The following is an 18,477-nucleotide window of genomic DNA, read 5'->3' on the forward strand; positions in this document are numbered from 1 at the left end:
CAGTAAATCAAAGTGTAGGCCATCAATATGAGAAAACTACTCCCGCTTTGGTGAAATCTGGGGACAGTTTAGGTCTGTAGAGTTTTTCTTCGAATAACAGTCAGTGCTAAAATGAAAATTCCATGCAAATCTTCCAATTCAAGGAGAAAAAGAATCACGGTGTGTTTCTAAGCAGCCCCACTTTCTCTCGCTCTCAGCATACTTCCGCAGTCCTTTTAGACATGACTGATCAGGCGAGTTGACTTTCCTGGAAAGTTAGAGTAGCCCTCTGTCCACGTGTTCCCAAAACCGTCTCTAAATATGTTTTATGGTCCCAGCATAATTATTAATGAAGTCTACTTTTCCTCCCCAAAGCATTTTGGTCTGGATAATAACTTATATAGTTACCCTATTTTAGTTAAGGCAACAAATAGGAAATTTTATTAATGATATGGGTTTGTTACTAATGAGATTTAACTAAGAAAGTTTTAAAACAGTAAGTTTCCATGAAGTCAGCTAACTTTTAAAGGGGCAGGAAAATGCTATATTAAACAAAATTCTTTTTTATATTTTGCAGCTCTTTTCAGCAGCTGCCTTTTTTTTTTAAGGTCCAATTGTGATTTTAAAAAAGTAATCTTGAGAAAGTTCCCGAAAGAGGCTTTTTTTATATATTTTTTAAAATTTTTTTGTCACATGTTTTAAATTTAACTTCAATTAATTAACATATAGTGGATTATTAGTTTCAGAGGTAGAATTCAGGGATTCATCAGTTGTATACAACACCCAGGGCTCAGGCTTTGTTTTTTGTTTTTGTTTTTGTTTTAAATAGAGCTTTACCTGAGGCCCCAGGCTATGGTTGTGTTCTTGTCCACCCAGAGAATGATACTCTCTACAGCCGCTCTTTGGCCATAATTCTGTCGACAGTGGTCTATCTTCCTATTCGTGTACGATTGGCTGTAAAGTGTCCGCTCTAGAGTATGAGCTGCCGAGCATCGGAGACAAATTTTGTTTCTCCTGAGTTACAATGTCCACCTTAGCGCCAAGTAGCCGGGCAACAAAACCAATATGCCTGAAGTGTGATCACGGGCGTTGCCTTAAAGGCAAAGTATGTTGAACCACATCTAGCCGGTTATTTTCTGGTTCAATTAACATTTCTAGAAAACCTAGAACCAGGCACAAATGTTTTATTTGATCTTCATAACAACCCGTGAGGTCTGTGTTACTTTACAGGTAGGAAAATAGAGAGCCAGAGAGATTAAGTGACTTCCTTAAAGTCACTTAGCTGGTAATTGAAGGAAGGCTAATTCAAATCCTGGCTGATTGATTCAGCTTGTGTGCTCTTTCTGCCCCACCCCTGCTCGCATCTCTAGCTCCAATCTTTGATCTCTGGCTGAGGAGAGCATTTTCGCAGGGGTTGAAAACCATTTCCTACTGGACTGAAATAAGAATCCCTGCATGGAGGTAAAATTGAATATTCCTATTTTACTTGAGAAATCTTCAACACTCGCCTTAGGAAAAAAAAGGGGGCACACGGCATCATCCTTATCTTTTTTTTTCTTCTCCCATCTGCCCTTAACAATTTTTTGAAAAGGCAATTGTACATTTCAGTGGGAAGGCTCTCTATTATTGTACTGCCTCGAGACAGCCTTATCTTCTCCATTTCATTTATTTTTTTGAAGCTGTAAACTGGCTACATTCTTCAGTCTTTTCAACTTGAAAACTGGAAAGTTGGCTCCAAAATTAAAGAGTATCAGGAATCCAAAGAAGAGCGGGAAAATTTGAGATTCTTTTCATTTAACTCTCGAGGATCAACAAACCATTTGGTTGTAGAGAGATTTGAAGGAGAGTTCACAGACATCAAAAAAGTCCTGGGCTCCTTGCAGTCACGGTTGCCACAGATGTCCGTACTTCTTCACATATGGGATGAAAGATTGTCCATACAATGGGACACGAGAATCCAGGGTCCTTAAAGATGCCCCAGTCTTACTATTGTCCCAAAGCCTGCCATTTCGGAAGGTCTCCTGGAAGATCCTGGAACGGGAGGACATTAATAGAAAACCTGGAAAAATTTGAATACAGTTTGTAGTTTAGCTAATAGTATCGTACCAATGTCGATTTCTTAGTTTTGGTAATTGTACTGTGGTTATTAACCATTCATAACAAGGTATGAACATTAAAGGAAGCTGTGTGAAACATATAAGGTAGCCCTCCATGCTATTTTTGCAACTTTTCCGTAAGTCTAAAACTCTTTCAAAACAAAAACTTGAAAAACTTTGAACAAAATGTACCAAAATATTAAGAGCAGTTATCTTTGGAAGGTGAACGTATAGATTTTTATTTTCTCCTTCATATTTTCTGGTCTTCTAAAATCTCTATACAATAAGCATGTATATTCAGAAAAGACATGTTATCATTTTAATGTTCGGTCAGGAAATTCTCTGTGTGTGGCTTTGGTTGTGAAAAAATTAACACATTTTTTTTATTTTTAAAAATAGAGAATGCAAAAATTTTTATATCACGTGTCAGAAAGCATCTGAAAGCTTTAATAGCAAAGGAGATTCAGCTTTTGACAGGAGAAATTCCATGCCAGTTAATGCTGTTTTTGTATAGATACTTAAGTTGTCATTCAGTCATCCTTTTGTTCTGATTACAAGCAGGCTCTTACCATTTTCCAAAGCTGAAATGATCCCAGATAGAATGAGCAAGTATGGAAAATGCCACTTTCTTTTGAATAGTTGAAGAATGTCCTGATACTATCTTTTAATATTATGCTCAACCATAATGCCATATACTGATTTTCAATTTTTAAAGTATTGAGTCTACAAAATATACTTGTTAAGAAAAAAAAAACTTACATCTTTCTTGGAAGCTTTGGAAGGCATTGCAGGATTTCACAGTGCCTCCGAGTCATTATTTTGACATGTTATTATATAATTCTGTGGCTGTGATAGATGGAACTGAAAGGAAGCCTGTTTCTTTTTAGGCTTCTGGACAAATGCCAAGGAACAGCTGAAATGAGCAGAAACAGGCTTCCACTGGTATCAGTACTTGGAACCTGAAGGATCCACTGTAAGAAAAGCCACATCGTAGTTTCTAAGCTATTCAAAAAATTTGTTTAAAGATGAAGGAAGGCATAGTTTCAGGAGAGCTGCAGAAAAACTGAGCAGATAATTAGTGAATTAATGGAAGACTTATATGATAGAAAACCTACATCATTCTTTTATCCTTGATCCTCCCCATCCCCCTCACATCCAGAATAATTTTCCACATTGCAAAGAAAGGATGTTAAGCTTTCACTTCCAAAAGTGGAGCAAAGAAGGTGTGACAAGATATTTTGAGAGCTTTACTAAGCAGGATACATTGAAAGGTGTCCACTCAGTGGCATATGGATATACACATCTATAAAGATATATAATATTCACATTAAGTGGTGGAATAACAATCCAAATGTAAGAATGGTTTGATGCGGGCGGCTGCAGTGAAGAAATGGCGGAGACTGTGGCGGACACCCGGCGGCTGATCACCAAGCCGCAGAACCTGAATGATGCCTACGGGCCGGCCAGCAACTTCCTCGAGATCGATGTGAGCAACCCGCAGACGGTGGGGGTTGGCCGGGGCCACTTCACCACCTACGAAATCAGGGTCAAGACAAATCTGCCTGTTTTCAAGCTGAAGGAATCTACTGTTAGAAGAAGATACAGTGACCTTGAATGGCTGCGAAGTGAAAAAGAAAGAGAGAGCAAGGTTGTAGTCCCCCCTCCCCCCCCCAACGCTCCCTGGAAAAGTGTTTTTGCGTCAGTTTCCTTTTAGAGGAGATGATGGAATATTTGATGACAATTTTATTGAAGAAAGGAAGCAAGGGCTGGAGCAGTTTATAAACAAGGTCGCTGGTCATCCTCTGGCACAGAATGAACGTTGTCTTCACATGTTTTTACAGGATGAAATTATAGATAAAAGCTATACTCCATCTAAAATAAGACATGCCTGAAATTTGGTGAGAAGGGGCAAAACAAAAAACAAAAAACAAAAACCTTTCCGTGACTATTATTCATATGCACCAGTGAAGAAGTTCTAACTAACTTTTAGCATGCTGCACAGAAACTGGTATAACATGCCTTCAGTATACTAACATTCATATGCTCGGTTTTGTTTTGTTTTGTTTTGTTTTGGCCGTTGACAAGAAGTTAACTTGCTTTAGTGAAAATCCCCCATTCCAGCCTTTCTATATAAATAACTCTTCCTTGCTGTTTTATTGTGGTACCCACTATCGCCTCACAGACCTGTTACTCCAGTATAACCCACAGTGTCCTAACTAAAGTTACTGACTTGGTCTTATCTGCACAGTTTTTGTGTCCTGTTTACTTCTTGAATCTGATTAACTAGAATATTTCTCTTACTCCTTTTTAATATGTGATGTCCCTTGACCTAATTTATGTGTAGAAGCACTACACCATTGGTTTCCAGTCCCCTATGTGTAAGATACACACTTGTGTGCAGAAAGTCTCTCTCTTCAGGCTTGTAATACCTTTCACGTGGAAGATCAATGAGAGAAATCTTTATATTCTGTATAAAAACAAAATCAAATTTATATACTAAAATCAGTTGTCTAAAAATTTGTTTTCAAATAAAAATAAAAAAGCATTTCTGATGTGCACTGAAAAAAAAAAAGAATGGTTTGATGCTATCAGCTTTATTTATTCACTGCTCAAGCTGAATACAGGCAAGATCTCTGAACAATGGTTTTCTGGGTAACTGTAAAAGAAAAATTGTAATTTTTATTGTATTTGAAACAATAGGGATTAGCTTAGCATTGCAGTGCTTTTTGTTTCATATTTTGTCTCATCTCAATCATTTGTGGTTAATAAAAGTGTCATGATTTAATGATGAACACTTGGATACTTCAGGATGGTGTCCTATAGATCTTTGTCAAAGGGTCATAACATGGGTTACAGATCTGTCCACTGTTGACAGTTTTCAGCTTCTAAAGTGCTGAAACTTTTTTCCTTGACAATGACTTAGAATCTGCTCTAACCTGTAAACCAAGATGGTACTTGGGGTATTTCTGGTCTTGAATATATGTTTGTCTTCGTACATTTGAATTTTATGTATGTTGAATCAGGAGACCATTGCTTAGCTCTTGACAGGAGTACTTGATCAAAATGTTGCATGGAGCATAGTGATGGAGCTTTGTTATTGCACCTCTTAAAGATGATTTTATTCGCATGGTCTGTGATTGTCTGCTTTCCTCAAAGCAAGTTTTCAGTGAAGTTAACAAGACATGTAAAATATACAAACACCTCAAGGGGCATCAAGCTGCAAACTTTTATAAGCAAGATATTTGTTGGGCTCATACTGGATAATTTAGCAGCCTTGGCTACTCCTCTCTGAAATTTAGTAACTGAACTTTAATGTTATTTTGACTAAAAGGAATATTATTGTTAGAGTGTTTCTTTTGGTGGAAAGTTAATCCAGACAATTAACCTACTGATTAAATTGTAGAGAGGCAAGTGCCAGACCCGTATTTATTTCAATGTTTTAGAATTGATGACCTGTTCCAAGATTACATATTTCTAGGTAACTGTATTCAAGATTACTTTTTTTTTCCTCGTTGAAAACATCTCCGGCATTTAGGCTTAAATGATTATATTAACACTCACAATGAATTTCTCCAAAGGCTCTTATTGGTTGCTATTTTACTCATTAGATTTGCTGCCATTGAAACGCATTACAGCTGTTAGCACAGGTCCAGTGAGGTGTTTGTGTGCAAAGCCGAATGACTGCAAGAGTGTGAGTAGGCTGGGGCGGGTCAAGCGGTGCGGAGGAAGCACTGAGTGTTGCGTAGACGCTGGTCATGCGCCATCTCCTGAGTCAGCCTCTAGCCCCGTGCACTTGATATTTCCTCTGCTCAGCTGGCATTTCCTCCAAGCAGTTTGCTTGGCTTGGCTCGTCTGCATCCTCCCAATCTCAGCTTTACTTAGGGAGACCTTCTAAAGTCCTTCTAAAGTGGCCTCCTCAGTAACTCTCACGCTCGCTGATTACCCTAACTTCTTTATCAAAATAGGCTTGCCTGGGGAGTCTATCATAGATTTAGCTTCTCTCTTCTCTGCTTTGTGCTTCATTGTATTCCTCATGCCTAGCAAAGTACATGGCACATAGAGAGGCTTATTAAGTATCTCATGGGGTGAGTGAATGAATGATCCCCTCAACAGTCCTGTGATATGGATAAAAGTATCCCCCGTTCCGAGAAAAGGAAACGGGACCAGAGAGATTCCATGACTTGCCCCCCAGCTAATAATAGAAAAGCTCAAATATAAACCTAAGTATTTCTGACTCAAACTTTTCTCACCCCATCAAAACTTCAGTTGGTTGGCTTTTTAAGACCTTGGGTAAATTACATTCTTAAAATTGTCATAATATCATTAGTCTTTGTGTAGGCAATTGTTCTCAGATGTTAATGTATAAGTCGCACAGCACCTGAAAAATAACAAATGTTTAAATGAGCTAACATAGCACATACATTCTAAGCAATGAAGGTGCAATTTATTTGGCTTCTAGCATTTTTTCCCCTAAAAGCATTTAGAGATTTTAGTGACAATCTTGATACTCCCCATTCAGATGGTTAGAGCTTCTCTACAGGTAGGGCACTTCATTCTTTCTCCAGTTACTTCCCTCAAACCATGATGGTTTTTCAGTAAAACAGAAAAAAAATACCTATAGCATAGTTTTTCTGCACTGACTTCATTACTAAGTTGGGTAAAGCTGAACTGAGGGGAAAAAAAACAAGCATTACCTAATGAATAAACAAATGTATTTTTGAAGAAATTACATTTTCCAATCAATATGGGATTTCAAAATCTGGTTTTAAATTCTAGGGTATTTTTGTTTTGTTTTGTTTTGTTTTGCATGTTATCCATTTAAAAATCTGCTTAGTAATATAATGAAGCAGATAGGTATGCTCAGATATCAAATTTCATTAAGCTTCTGTCTTCTGGTAGCAGTTTCACAGATACATGAATATTCATTATTCAATGAATGTATAATGAAGTGACTATTTTCCCTGCAAAGCTCAAGGGAATAGCTGTTATATATATATATATATATATATATATATGATATAGTCATTAAGGCTGCTCACCAAATATCTTTCTTTCCTTCTAGGCACACAGGAAGATTTCCCTTCCTGCCTTCTAAAGCTTAGGGAGCCATGAGATGGGCTTTGGCAGTGAAATATGAACAAAATTCCATATGTCCCTTTCAGTACCTTAAAACAAACAAGCTTGCTATTAACTCTATTTCCTTTCAGTAACATTCTCATGATAAAAGTGATTGAGAAGCATACATGGCTGAAGTGAAGTCTAGGTAGTGATGTGAACAAATGCACTTGATTTAAAGGCAACCAGACCTAGTTTCAACTTTGCCGCACCTACTTCTGTGATCTTAGGCAGTTCAATTCATATGATGATTTCTTAGTTTTATCATTTTTTTAAATGGTCACATTTAAATTTTCTTTTTTAAGCAGATCACATTGCCCTAAAATCTCTTTCACAACAGTAGTTTTTTTTTTTTTAAAGATTTTATTTCTTTATTCATGAGAGACAGAGGGGGAGAGAGAGAGAGAGAGAGAGGAGCAGAGGGAGAAGCAGGCTCCCAAGGAGCAGGGAGCCTGATGCGGGACTCGATCCCAGGACCCTGGGATCATGACCTGAGCCGAGGGCAGACGCTTAACCATCTGAGCCACCCAGGCGCCCACAGCAGTAGTTTTTTTAATGATTATTTTGCTATTTCTTGTGATAATAGAAGCAAGTTCATATCAGAAATAATAACTTTTTTAAGATTTATTTATTTGGTTTTTTTTTCTAAGATTTTTATTTATTTGACAGAGAGAGAGACAGCCAGAGAGGGAACACAAGCAGGGGGAGAGGGAGAGGGAGAAGTAGGCTTCCTGCAGAGCAGGGAGCTCGATGTGGGGCTCAACGTGGGGCTCGATCCCAGGACCCTGGGACCATGACCTAAGCCGAAGGCAGATGCTTAACGACTGAGCCACCCAGGCACCCCAAGATTTGTGAGAGAGAGAGCGCACGAGCAGGGGGGGAGGGGGAGAGGGAGAGGGAGAAGCAGGCTCCCCGCTGAACAGAGAACCCAACGTGGGGCTCCATGTGGGACTCGATCCCAGGACCCTGGAATCATAATCTGAGCTGACCAGGCACCCCAGAAATAATTATTTAAAATTAACTATGTTAATTCTTGTGAAATACAAATTTATTGTGGCTTTAATATTTCTTAATGTCATATCTTTTATGCAATTTTTGTGGTAATAAACTTACAAATTTTTAATGTTGATATTCTACTCATTAAATATTACTAATTATTAATATTTATCCTATGTGTTAAGAAGTTACAGTCTTCTCTATATTTTATAGTTCTCAACTTTTAAGAAGCCACTTAACCAGATAATGAGCTTCACTGGATACAGTTGAACTTGAAAACATTCATCTGTGCATTCAAAACATTTTGGTAAAAGCTATATTTCCCTTCTCTCCTAGACAGATCTTTACTAGTTATTTCTGTGTGCAAATTATCATTTATTTAAATTGTGATGGTATGATAGTCACACATAAGTAACTTAAAATAGTTCCAAATAAGTAGATAAGGGCAGTTGCGTGACTAGGAATTGTACGTAAGTTTAATAACCGCTGAATGGTAATCAGGGAGAAGTCAAAGGAGAGAGCCCATCTGTTCTTTAGATAGAGTATTAGGGCCAATGAACAGTTAATTCCTCTTTAATTAGGGAGAATTATCCCCTTCTTTTTTAGTACCCAGAATCACAAATTCATAAAGATGGACCGAGAATCCACAAATAATAAGGCACTTTTTTCTTTTTTCTTTCTTTTTTTTTTTGAAAAACAGCAGAAGTCATCATTTAACATGATCCAGGCTAGTAGAAGACAACTGAGAGATGGCACCACTCTTGTTCCCTCCCCTCAAAAATAAACTATTAGACTTAATAGTGTGTGGTACAAAAAATCTTCTAAATGACAAGAATCCCCTTGTGTTGCCAGTAGGAATCATGATCAATATTTTTACATTTGGGCCCTTTGGAGAATAAACATTTCTTTTATTGTCTCTTCCTGCCACTTAAGGTTGGGAATGTTTTTATTCTTTTTTTTTTTTTTCATTATTAAAGTTTAAGTTTCTCTTGACATGACAAAGTCCCTGAATTAATGCAGGAAGGGCAATTTAAATGCAATTATGGGTATATGTAGAGTTAGAAGATTTTCTGCAATAGAATAGATACATCTATGTATATAATTCCTTTTTCTTTTTTCCTCTCCTCCAGCAAAGAGAAACCATTTGGAATAACATCTAGTTTTCTGCCTCTAAAACTATGATGATATGATGTAGCCCTTTAAGTTACTTTAGCATATACAAGTTAGTCGGTTTTATGTATATGTATGACCCAGAAGGATGTTCAGATGATGAATTAGCATCAACATGTCCCTGATCAGCTGCTACTTATGAGTCACAGGAAAGTAACATCAGTGTATAGACTAAAAACATCATCAATATCACACTCCTGAGAGGTAAGTTACGTAGTTAAAAATGAAACATGCCTTTGTAGTAAGGATGCATTGTCTGAAAGACGAAGTGTATGATGAGGCATAGTCGGATTTTGAGCCAAATACAAAGAGTCATCTGTAGCTGTTATGGTCTGCATTGCTGTCTGCCTAGACAATAGTTTACATGCAAAGACAAAGTGGAAATACTTGTTCTTAACAAATTAATTAATTCACCTCACAATTCATAGAATTTTTTTCTCTCCAAGTTTAAGTGGCAGACGTGTAAGTTAAGGGACCATGTACCCATTTTGTGTGTTTTCTCTGAGTAATACTAAAATTACTATGGGGCACCTGGGTGGCTCAGTTGGTTAAGCGTCTGCCTTCAGCTCAGGTCATGATCCTGGGGTTGTGGGATGGAGCCCCGAGTCTGGCTCCCTGCTCAGCAGGGAGCCTGCTTCTCCCTCTCCCTCTGCTCCTTCCTGTGCTTATTCTCTCTCTTGCGCATACTCTCTCTCTCAAATAAATAAATAATAAAATAATAAAATAAAATTACTATAACACATGAACTTGTATCACAAATGGCAAAGTTTGTCATTCAGAGTTTTGTGTAAAGAAAATGTTTTATTGGGGCGCCTCGGTGGCTCAGTCGGTTAAGTGTCTGCCTTCAGTTCAGGTCATGATTTCAGGGTCCTGGGATTGAGCTCCACATCAGGCTCCCTGCTCAGTGGGAAGCCTGCTTCTCCTTCTTCCTCTGCCTCTCCTCCTTTACTCATACTCTCTCTCTCTCTCTCTCTCAAATAAATAAAATTTTAAAAAAAGAGAGAAAATGGTTTTGGCTAACTTGAAGAGAAAATGAATCTGTTTGAAAGTTGTCTAGGGGTGCCTGGGTGGCTCAGTCGGTTAAGCGTCTGCCTTCGGCTCAGGTCATGATCCTGGGGTCCCGGGATCGAACCCCGCATCGGGCTCCCTGCTCGATGGGCAGCCTGCCTCTCCATCGCTCGTGCTCTCTCTCTCACATGCTCGCTTTCTCGCTCTCAAATAAATAAATAAAATATTTTTTTAAAAAAAGAAAGTCCACATAATCATTCTGGAAGTTGGGGAATCAAGAACAGAAAACTGATATGGGCAACTGAAGGTTGGCAAAGAGCAGGAAGCACAGCCCTTTGTGACTGATGAGCACTCCTGATGGTTGTCATGGGCACCAGCGGACACCGAGGCTACGGCTGTACTGTCTCTGACAGACTGTTCCACAAAGGATACTGGACATCTCTCTCTGTGGAGCAGCTGCTGCTGCTGACTTTCATCACTGGCAGTTTCTCAGCTCCCTGCGTCTTTTGAAGCCCTGGTTGGAAATACCCAGTTGGTCAACCCTGGATTGTGAGCCTATGCTCAGGCTCCCAAGAGGGCAGGAAGACAGTGTCTCCAGTCCCTTCGGCTTCTGAAGTGGGAAGCAACACTCAGAGAATGTCCCTTAATAGGTGGGGGTGCTGGGGTGCTGGGTGCATAAAAACAACCCAAATCCCCCACATAAGCCTTGCTCTGTCACTTTTCTGTGTAATGGCAAGGATATACAACCAACTGAAAGGTGTTTTATAAATATTTTCAGTTAAAAATATGTTTGCATGGCCTGAAGATGGTAGAATTTTCCCTTGAGGGTCATGTCATAAATTAGTAAACTCAATTTAACATTACCTAAAATGTTTATAACCCTGTCCTCTTTTAAATATGATGGCACAGAAAATCAGTGCCTAGATTGTTTATTTTTTAAATTTATCTTGAGAGAGTATGACATATTTCAGAGGGACTTAAGTTGTCTATTAATGTCATACCTTCCTTTGTGTTTCAGATTACTTTAATTCATTCACTCAGTAAATATTTCCTGAGCACCTGGACCCTGGGAACAGACCAGGGCTGACAACAAACAGGTCTGAGTCTCACAGAACTGATCATTTATTTTGCCAATCATTACGGCCCGTTTTAATCCTGTGCTTCTTGACCTCTCAACCTCACGGGTGGGAGCGAGGAACCTCCACAGCGGTGCCTTGTTCCCTCCGCTGCCGGAGGGTTCACCACTCCTCTGGGCATTAGTGCAACTGGTGCAAGGTCTGATGTTATAAGTGAGTGAAATATGCTTTCTTAAACTACCATAATCCTGTGTGTTTCCCCAGATTTGACTCTCCAATGTTGTTTATTCCTGTTTACTATAAGGATCCTTTTCCTTGTACAAGTGTGTACAAGGCTTTGAAAAGGAATAGCACGTTTGAGGCCATCCTGTCTCCTCGTGCAATAGCAGGTGTGATATAATCACGTGAGTTTGCAGCATACATTTAAGCTCAATTCCTCTCTGAATTCCGTTCCCATTTGTCCCACCTACCGTGGTGCTGCTTTGGGCTCCATTCTGAGTTCCATAGCCTGGAGTGGTTTTGTTTCATAAGCCATTGCTCCCCCATTTTTCTTGATCTCTAAGCCCTGAGAATAAGGCAAGGAACAGTTCACATTTGCAAGAATAGGACCAGATAAGTCAGGTACTCTTATTTCTTTTAAGTGTCGCTCTTATGTTCATCTTCTTGCTTCTATGTTCATTTTTCCTCCTACTGAAGAAATAGATTTAAGATGGCTTTTCCTCATCTTTAGTGCTTTGCATTTTTAATATGGTGTGCCTAGCTGTGGGGTTTCTCATGCTGTCTTTCCCTCCCCTTCCCTCGCTTCCCCTCCCCATCTTCTCCCCCCACCCCTCCCCGTCGCTTCCCTCCCCTTCCCTTCCTATAACACTGCTGCCATTGTACTGTAGCTGTAGGTATATCAATCTGAAAACTCGCATACTTCTTCAATTCTGGAGAATTTTCATCCATTAGCTCTTCAAAACTTGCCTCTCTTCCTCTTTCTCCATTTCTTCCCTTGGGAATATTAAGACATGTTGGAGTTCTCATTTTACATATCTTGATTTCACTTTCAGTTTTCAACTTGTTGTCCCTTTGTGCTGCATTCTGAATAGTTTGTTCAATCCTATTTGGCCATCTGGAGATTTTCCAGTCTGCTTCTTTTTTTTCTTTTTCTTTTTTTTCTTATATACCCAAGACCTGGAACATCTTAGAGTTGGTGATTGTGCTGTTGTCAATGAACCACAGTGGTCCTCCTGTGATGTGGGGATTTAAATGATTTTATCTTTTTTCTGTTCCCCTAACACCAGTCTTCTTTTCTTACCAATTCTGCTGCTATTTCATCAGCGAAGCTGAAGTTAATGATTAGAAATTTGATAATGAGAAGTAAAGTAGTTAGATCAGCAAGATAAATCTGTTTGACATTGTTCCTCCACTCACACATACAGTCTTGACTCAGTTGATCCTATATTTTTTCTCAGTTCGTCCAATGAAAATATGCAGGCCAGAAACTTGCATTTACAAAACAGTGTGTTGGAATTAGATAATGTGTCATTTTCAGTTCAAAATTATATAATACTGTGAACATACCAGAAATGTTTGGCTCTGAAAATCCATGGTAGACCCAAAGAACTGAGTTTCTAAGTTGCTGTTATCGCTTGCCTTTCCTGAAGGAGAATGGACTGCCGGCTCTGAAAGATATAAAATAAAACTTCTGTTTCCTCTGATTCCCCTTTCCAGTAGGGATGGAGGTAACAGGTGTGAAGAAAGGTGAGGACTGTATCTTCTGTGGCAGGAGCAGGTGGACAGCCAGGATTGCGAGGCTGACCGCGTGAGCCTACCTGACTACACTGGAAATGGAACGTCCCACGCCTTGACCCGAATAAGTCCATTGTGCGCCAGTGACATGCCCTGGTAAGTGAGAAGCCACCACTTACATGGCCAACTACATGGGTCACACATCTTGTTGTAGGACTTTGTGTGAAATGCAGACTTTTTCGCTAAGGATGGGGGTCAGGTCTAATTACTTAGGAATAGAAACAGAAAAAAAAACTTTAAAAAAAACCTAGGCTTTTTGGAATAAGATGCCTACTTACCTGATCAGCTTGGGTCCAAGTTGTTGATAAACCTCTTATGTTTGGAAATGTGAATGGTGGTAGAGGAGGAAGACTATGAAATGGCTTTTCTCGACTCTGTTGCTGCTTGTGCCTGATTCAGTGGCATCTGTTCCTGAGCCGGTAGACAGAGCATCTGATTCTAACCCATCTTCCCTCATCTGATAAAAGGGAAAGCCATGAGAAGAATTTGAAGTTAACAACAATTTTCGGCCCCTCATGAATTTAATGACCAACAGTATTGTGCCTCCAATATTCAAGGAAGCTCAGCTAGTAACTGAACTTGGCATGTTATTAATCAAGCTACACATTTTTTAAAATTTTATTTTACTATGTTATGTTAATCACCATATATTACATCATTAGTTTCTGATGTAGTGTTCCATGATTCATTGTTTGCGTATAACACCCAGTGCTCCATTCAATACGTGCCCTCCTTAATACCCATCACTGGGCTAACCCATCCCCCTACCCCCCTCCCCTCTAGAACCCTCAGTTTGTTTTTCAGAGTCCATCGTCTCTCATGGTTCGTCTCCCCCTCCGACTTACTCCCCTTCATTCCTCCCCTCCTGCTATCTTCTTCTTCTTTCTTTTTTCTTAACATATATTGCATTATTTGTTTCAGAAGTACAGATCCGTGATTCATCAGTCTTGTACAATTCACAGCGCTCACCATAGCACATACCCTCCCCAATGTCTATCACCCAGCCACCCCATCCCTCCCACCCCCCACCACTCCAGCAACCCTCAGTTTGTTTCCTGAGATTAAGAATTCCTCATATCAGTGAGGTCATATGATACATGTCTTTCTCTGATTGACTTATTTCACTCAGCGTAACACCCTCCAGTTCCATCCACGTCGTTGCAAATGGCAAGATCTCATTCCTTTTGATGGCTGCATAATATTCCATTGTGTATATATACCACATCTTCTTTAGCCATTCATCTGTCGATGGACATCTTGGCTCTTTCCACAGTTTGGCTATTGTGGACATTGCTGCTATAAACATTGGTCACCGACCCTCTTTGTATATGATTCAATACAGTATTTGAACTATCAGAAGATGGAAGGTCAATAAATGTAGCATGAATGTACTCATACAGATTGAAAAAAAGGTTGACATATGCAAAATGTACAAATGATCTTCTAAGAGTCCACTGTCATTGAAAAATATTATTCTCAAGTTAATTTATCAATTTTACTCCATATTGCCTAATTTGAAAAATATTACTCTCAAGTTAATTTATCAATTTTATTGAAATATTTTGAAAAATATTATTCTCAAGTTAATTTATCAATTTTACTCCATATTGCCTAATTTTTTCTCCATTAAAATTTAAGTGAGTGATTCTCATTTAGAAAACAAATAACTTCTTCATTTTTTTTTTTTTTTAGGGAGAGGGAGGGGGGCAGAGGGAGTAGGAGAGAGAGAATCTTAAGCAGACTCCACCTGCACTGTGGAGCCCATTCAGGGCTTGATCTCAGGACCCTGAGATCTTGACCTGAGCTGAAATCAAGAGTTGGATGCTTAACTGACTGAGCCACTCAGGCGCCCCAAACTTCTATTTCTTTTAAAAAGAATATTTATCATCAATATAGCCAGTGGTACAATAGTGCTAGCTTGTACCAGCTCATGAGAGCCAAATGTATGTATATTTTCACAACTCTGAGTTCAGTGATGTCGCATCGGTAACTTGAAATCAAGTGTGGTGGGAATATTTACACCAAAGAGAAGGAAAGTACTATAAATCACACTCCTAGCCCCAGAAAGCTGGTTTACCACTATACCATTAAACATCAACATATAATGAAAGGAAAAGAGAAATTTGGGGTCAAAATCCAACCTTCCAATTAGGGAAACATTTTAGAGATTTTTTTCAGAGGATATTATAAAAGATTAATACGGTTCTTGTCAAAATCCACTATGTTTTATTAAAATATTATTCAAGTATAATGAAGTTCGTCAGAAAGAATGAATAGGTATCTATTAGCTATTAAAACACTACAAAAGTCCAATAATTAAAAAACGTGGTACTGGTGCAAGGATAAAAAATTGGATAGAATGAAATACATACTCCAGAAAAAGACCCAATCTTATACTCTAACAATATAGAAGAAGAAAGTGTTCTCCAGTATTTACTGTGAGAATAACTGTCTGGCCCTTTGTAAATTAAAAAGAAAATTATTTGCACCCCATACCTCATCCAGTAATTCAGTAAGTTTCAAAGTAGAATTTAAAAATATAACTGTAGGGGTGCCTGGGTGGCTCAGTCGTTAAGCATCTGCCTTCGGCTCAGGTCATGATCCCAGGATCCTGGGATCGAGCCCCGCATCAGGCTCCCTCCTCCGCAGGAAGCCTGCTTCTCCCTCTCCCACTCCCCCTGCTTGTGTTCCTGCTCTCGCTGTGTCTCTCTCTGTCAAATAAATAAATAAAATCTTTAAATATATATATATATATATAACTGTAGAAAAAGTAAAAGGAAATAGAATGTTTACCACCTGTTTATCAAACTTCTACAGGTAGAGAACTTTCTAAGTTTCTCTCTTGAGATTTCTGCTTCCAACGTTGACGTCTGTTGCTCTCATTCTAAGAACCCATATAAGCTAGATATACAGGAAAATCATAGGTTTTTAAAAAATCCCATCAGATTGCTGAGGCTGCAAAGAAACCTAATGAACTAAATTCCAGAAACTGGCGACCTCTCGCTAGCAGAGGGAAGACAAATAGCTGCTTCTAGCCCCAGCAGGATGGTGGTGGCCGGGTGGGGGTCTGGCAGCAGGGAGCAAGCGGCCAAAACTGTTTCAGCAACATGTGGGTGAGCAGGACCCATTAGATTCCTAAGTGTCCTGACCCCAGAAGTACTACTGAGTCCCAGGAACCCATTCTAACTTCTTTACGAGGAATAGCACTTCAGTAGCCCAGTAACGCTGTGTGTTACCGCTACCTACACAAAATTTTTACTGCTGTTTTACAAATAGAGTAACTGAAGTGGAGAGGCCATCAGCCCAAACTCATGGTGTGAGTGGGAACCAGGATTTATGCTCAGGCAGGTTGACCCCATAGCTTTTTGTCTCAGCTATGATGCTATTCTGCTTCCCAGTAAATATTTAGTCAAAGGTTATTCATCAGTATAGCCTGATGAAGTTATTTACTGACTGAATGTACCCAAATTATCAAGCACTTTTCCCACTTCCTTTACAAGGAAGCAAATTCAATACATATAATTTGAAATTTGAGAGCATTGAAAAATTAGGACAACTAGTTCATTTTTTAGAACTAGCAGTGCTCTACGGGAGCAGGTGCTGGAGTTTTCTGTTCCAGAATTCTGATGTTTAAGATGATGCATATTTGTTTTAGGTTTAACAGCTATTCTCTATTCAAGGAGTATCCATGAATTAATTTCTATGCTAATTTAAATTCTAGCAGTAATATGTATAATTCTCCCTTTGCTTATTGTAGAGACCTACACCTTGTGTCCATAGGGGATGGTGCAGGTAAAGTTATACTTTCTATCATTTGCAAATGTGTCAGCACTTCCAAGGACCAACTCCTAGTGAAATGAAGTGAGTAGACACTTTGCAGAAAAATTTGGACATTTGGGATTTTCATAAATTATTTCCTGAATTTGCTTCACCATTTAAAATGTAGAATTTATAGTGTATCACCCATCATCCAAATATCTGCAAGTCTTTTGTTGTTTGAATAAAAACTATAATGTGGATATGTTGCCTGTTCAACTATTATGACCAACTTCCCAGACACCTATAGCAATAAAGTATTTTTCAGAGTTAGCAATGGGTTTGTAAAAGATTATAAAGGATTAGAGCTTTTCCATATTTGATGTTTCCCCCAAATTTTGTTTCTGGGAGTACTTTTTGCTAGGGGTCCCCCAAACGCGAGGAGAAAAGGTACTGCTGAAAAATCTCTGACGGGGCAGGACAGGCCCTTCCAGAGGAGTCTCCTGCCTCCCAGGAATCTCAGCCAAGGCAGTGATGAGGGAGTAATAGGAAATGATGGTTAGGGACCTTAGGCAATTCTAAAAAACGAATCATCAAGTAAGAAATGCTGGACAGTGCAGTGATGAGAATCATGTTTATATCACCCCAAGCCCCTTTCCCTGAAATCCCCATCCCCTTGACAATATCCAATATTTGAAAAAAAAATTTTTTTTTTAATTCGTTTGGAAGAGAGACACAGAGACAGAGAGAGCACAAGCAGGGGGAGAGGGAGAAGCAGGCTCCCAGCTCAGTGGGCTCCCAGCCTGACGTGGGGCTCCATCCCAGGACCTAGAGATTATGAACTGAGCTGAAGGCAGATGCTTAACCATCTGAGCCACCCAGGCGCCCCTGAAATAGTGTTGTAGTACTTTACCAAGATTGTCATCTAACAGCTAAACCTTAACCTTGAAATCCATCCTTCACTTGCCATCACTGGTTTTCCCAAGGCTTTGATCTCATTTACTTGCACTGTTGATTCTCTTCTGTTCCCATCTTCCAATCATTTTTTCTTTGGCCTTCTGCTCTTCCTTTTGCAATTTTAATTATTGACAAGTCTTCCCGAGCTCTGATGTCACGTAATTGGCACAGAACACACAGTTAAGTAATTCTTGAAAACTGAATCAGTCTCTAATTGAGAGGCATTTCTGCTTGGAAGTCACAGCATCACCTCAAAACCTGAAACCACCATATTGTCTTGCTCTTAAGTCACTTTTCTGATGTGTGTGTTAAGGATAGGGAGAACTAACATTTATTGAGTGATGGTGTGTCACGTATTTTCAGTAACTTATCTACCTCTGACAACAATCCTATGAAATACGTGATTTAATGAAGAAACAGGCCCAAAAACATTGAGCAAGGGAAGGAACAGAGATCTGAACTCAGGTCATCTAACTCAAATCAGAGTCTCTCACATCACATCACAAGACCTTGGGCCTGTTTCTTTGGTT

At 39.2% G+C, this 18,477-nt stretch overlaps 1 pseudogene; it reads left to right on the forward strand.

Annotated features, from left to right (window-relative positions):
- Nucleotides 1-3,465: 3,465 nt before the first annotated feature.
- On the forward strand, nt 3,466-4,166 carry LOC114221050 (sorting nexin-3 pseudogene; annotated as a pseudogene).
- Nucleotides 4,167-18,477: the final 14,311 nt, after the last annotated feature.

This window comes from Eumetopias jubatus, unplaced genomic scaffold (genome assembly GCF_037043125.1).
Source record: "Eumetopias jubatus isolate StellerSeaLion01/CBP00866 unplaced genomic scaffold, mEumJub1_p1.0 scaffold_14, whole genome shotgun sequence".
NCBI classification, from domain to species: Eukaryota; Metazoa; Chordata; class Mammalia; order Carnivora; family Otariidae; genus Eumetopias; species Eumetopias jubatus.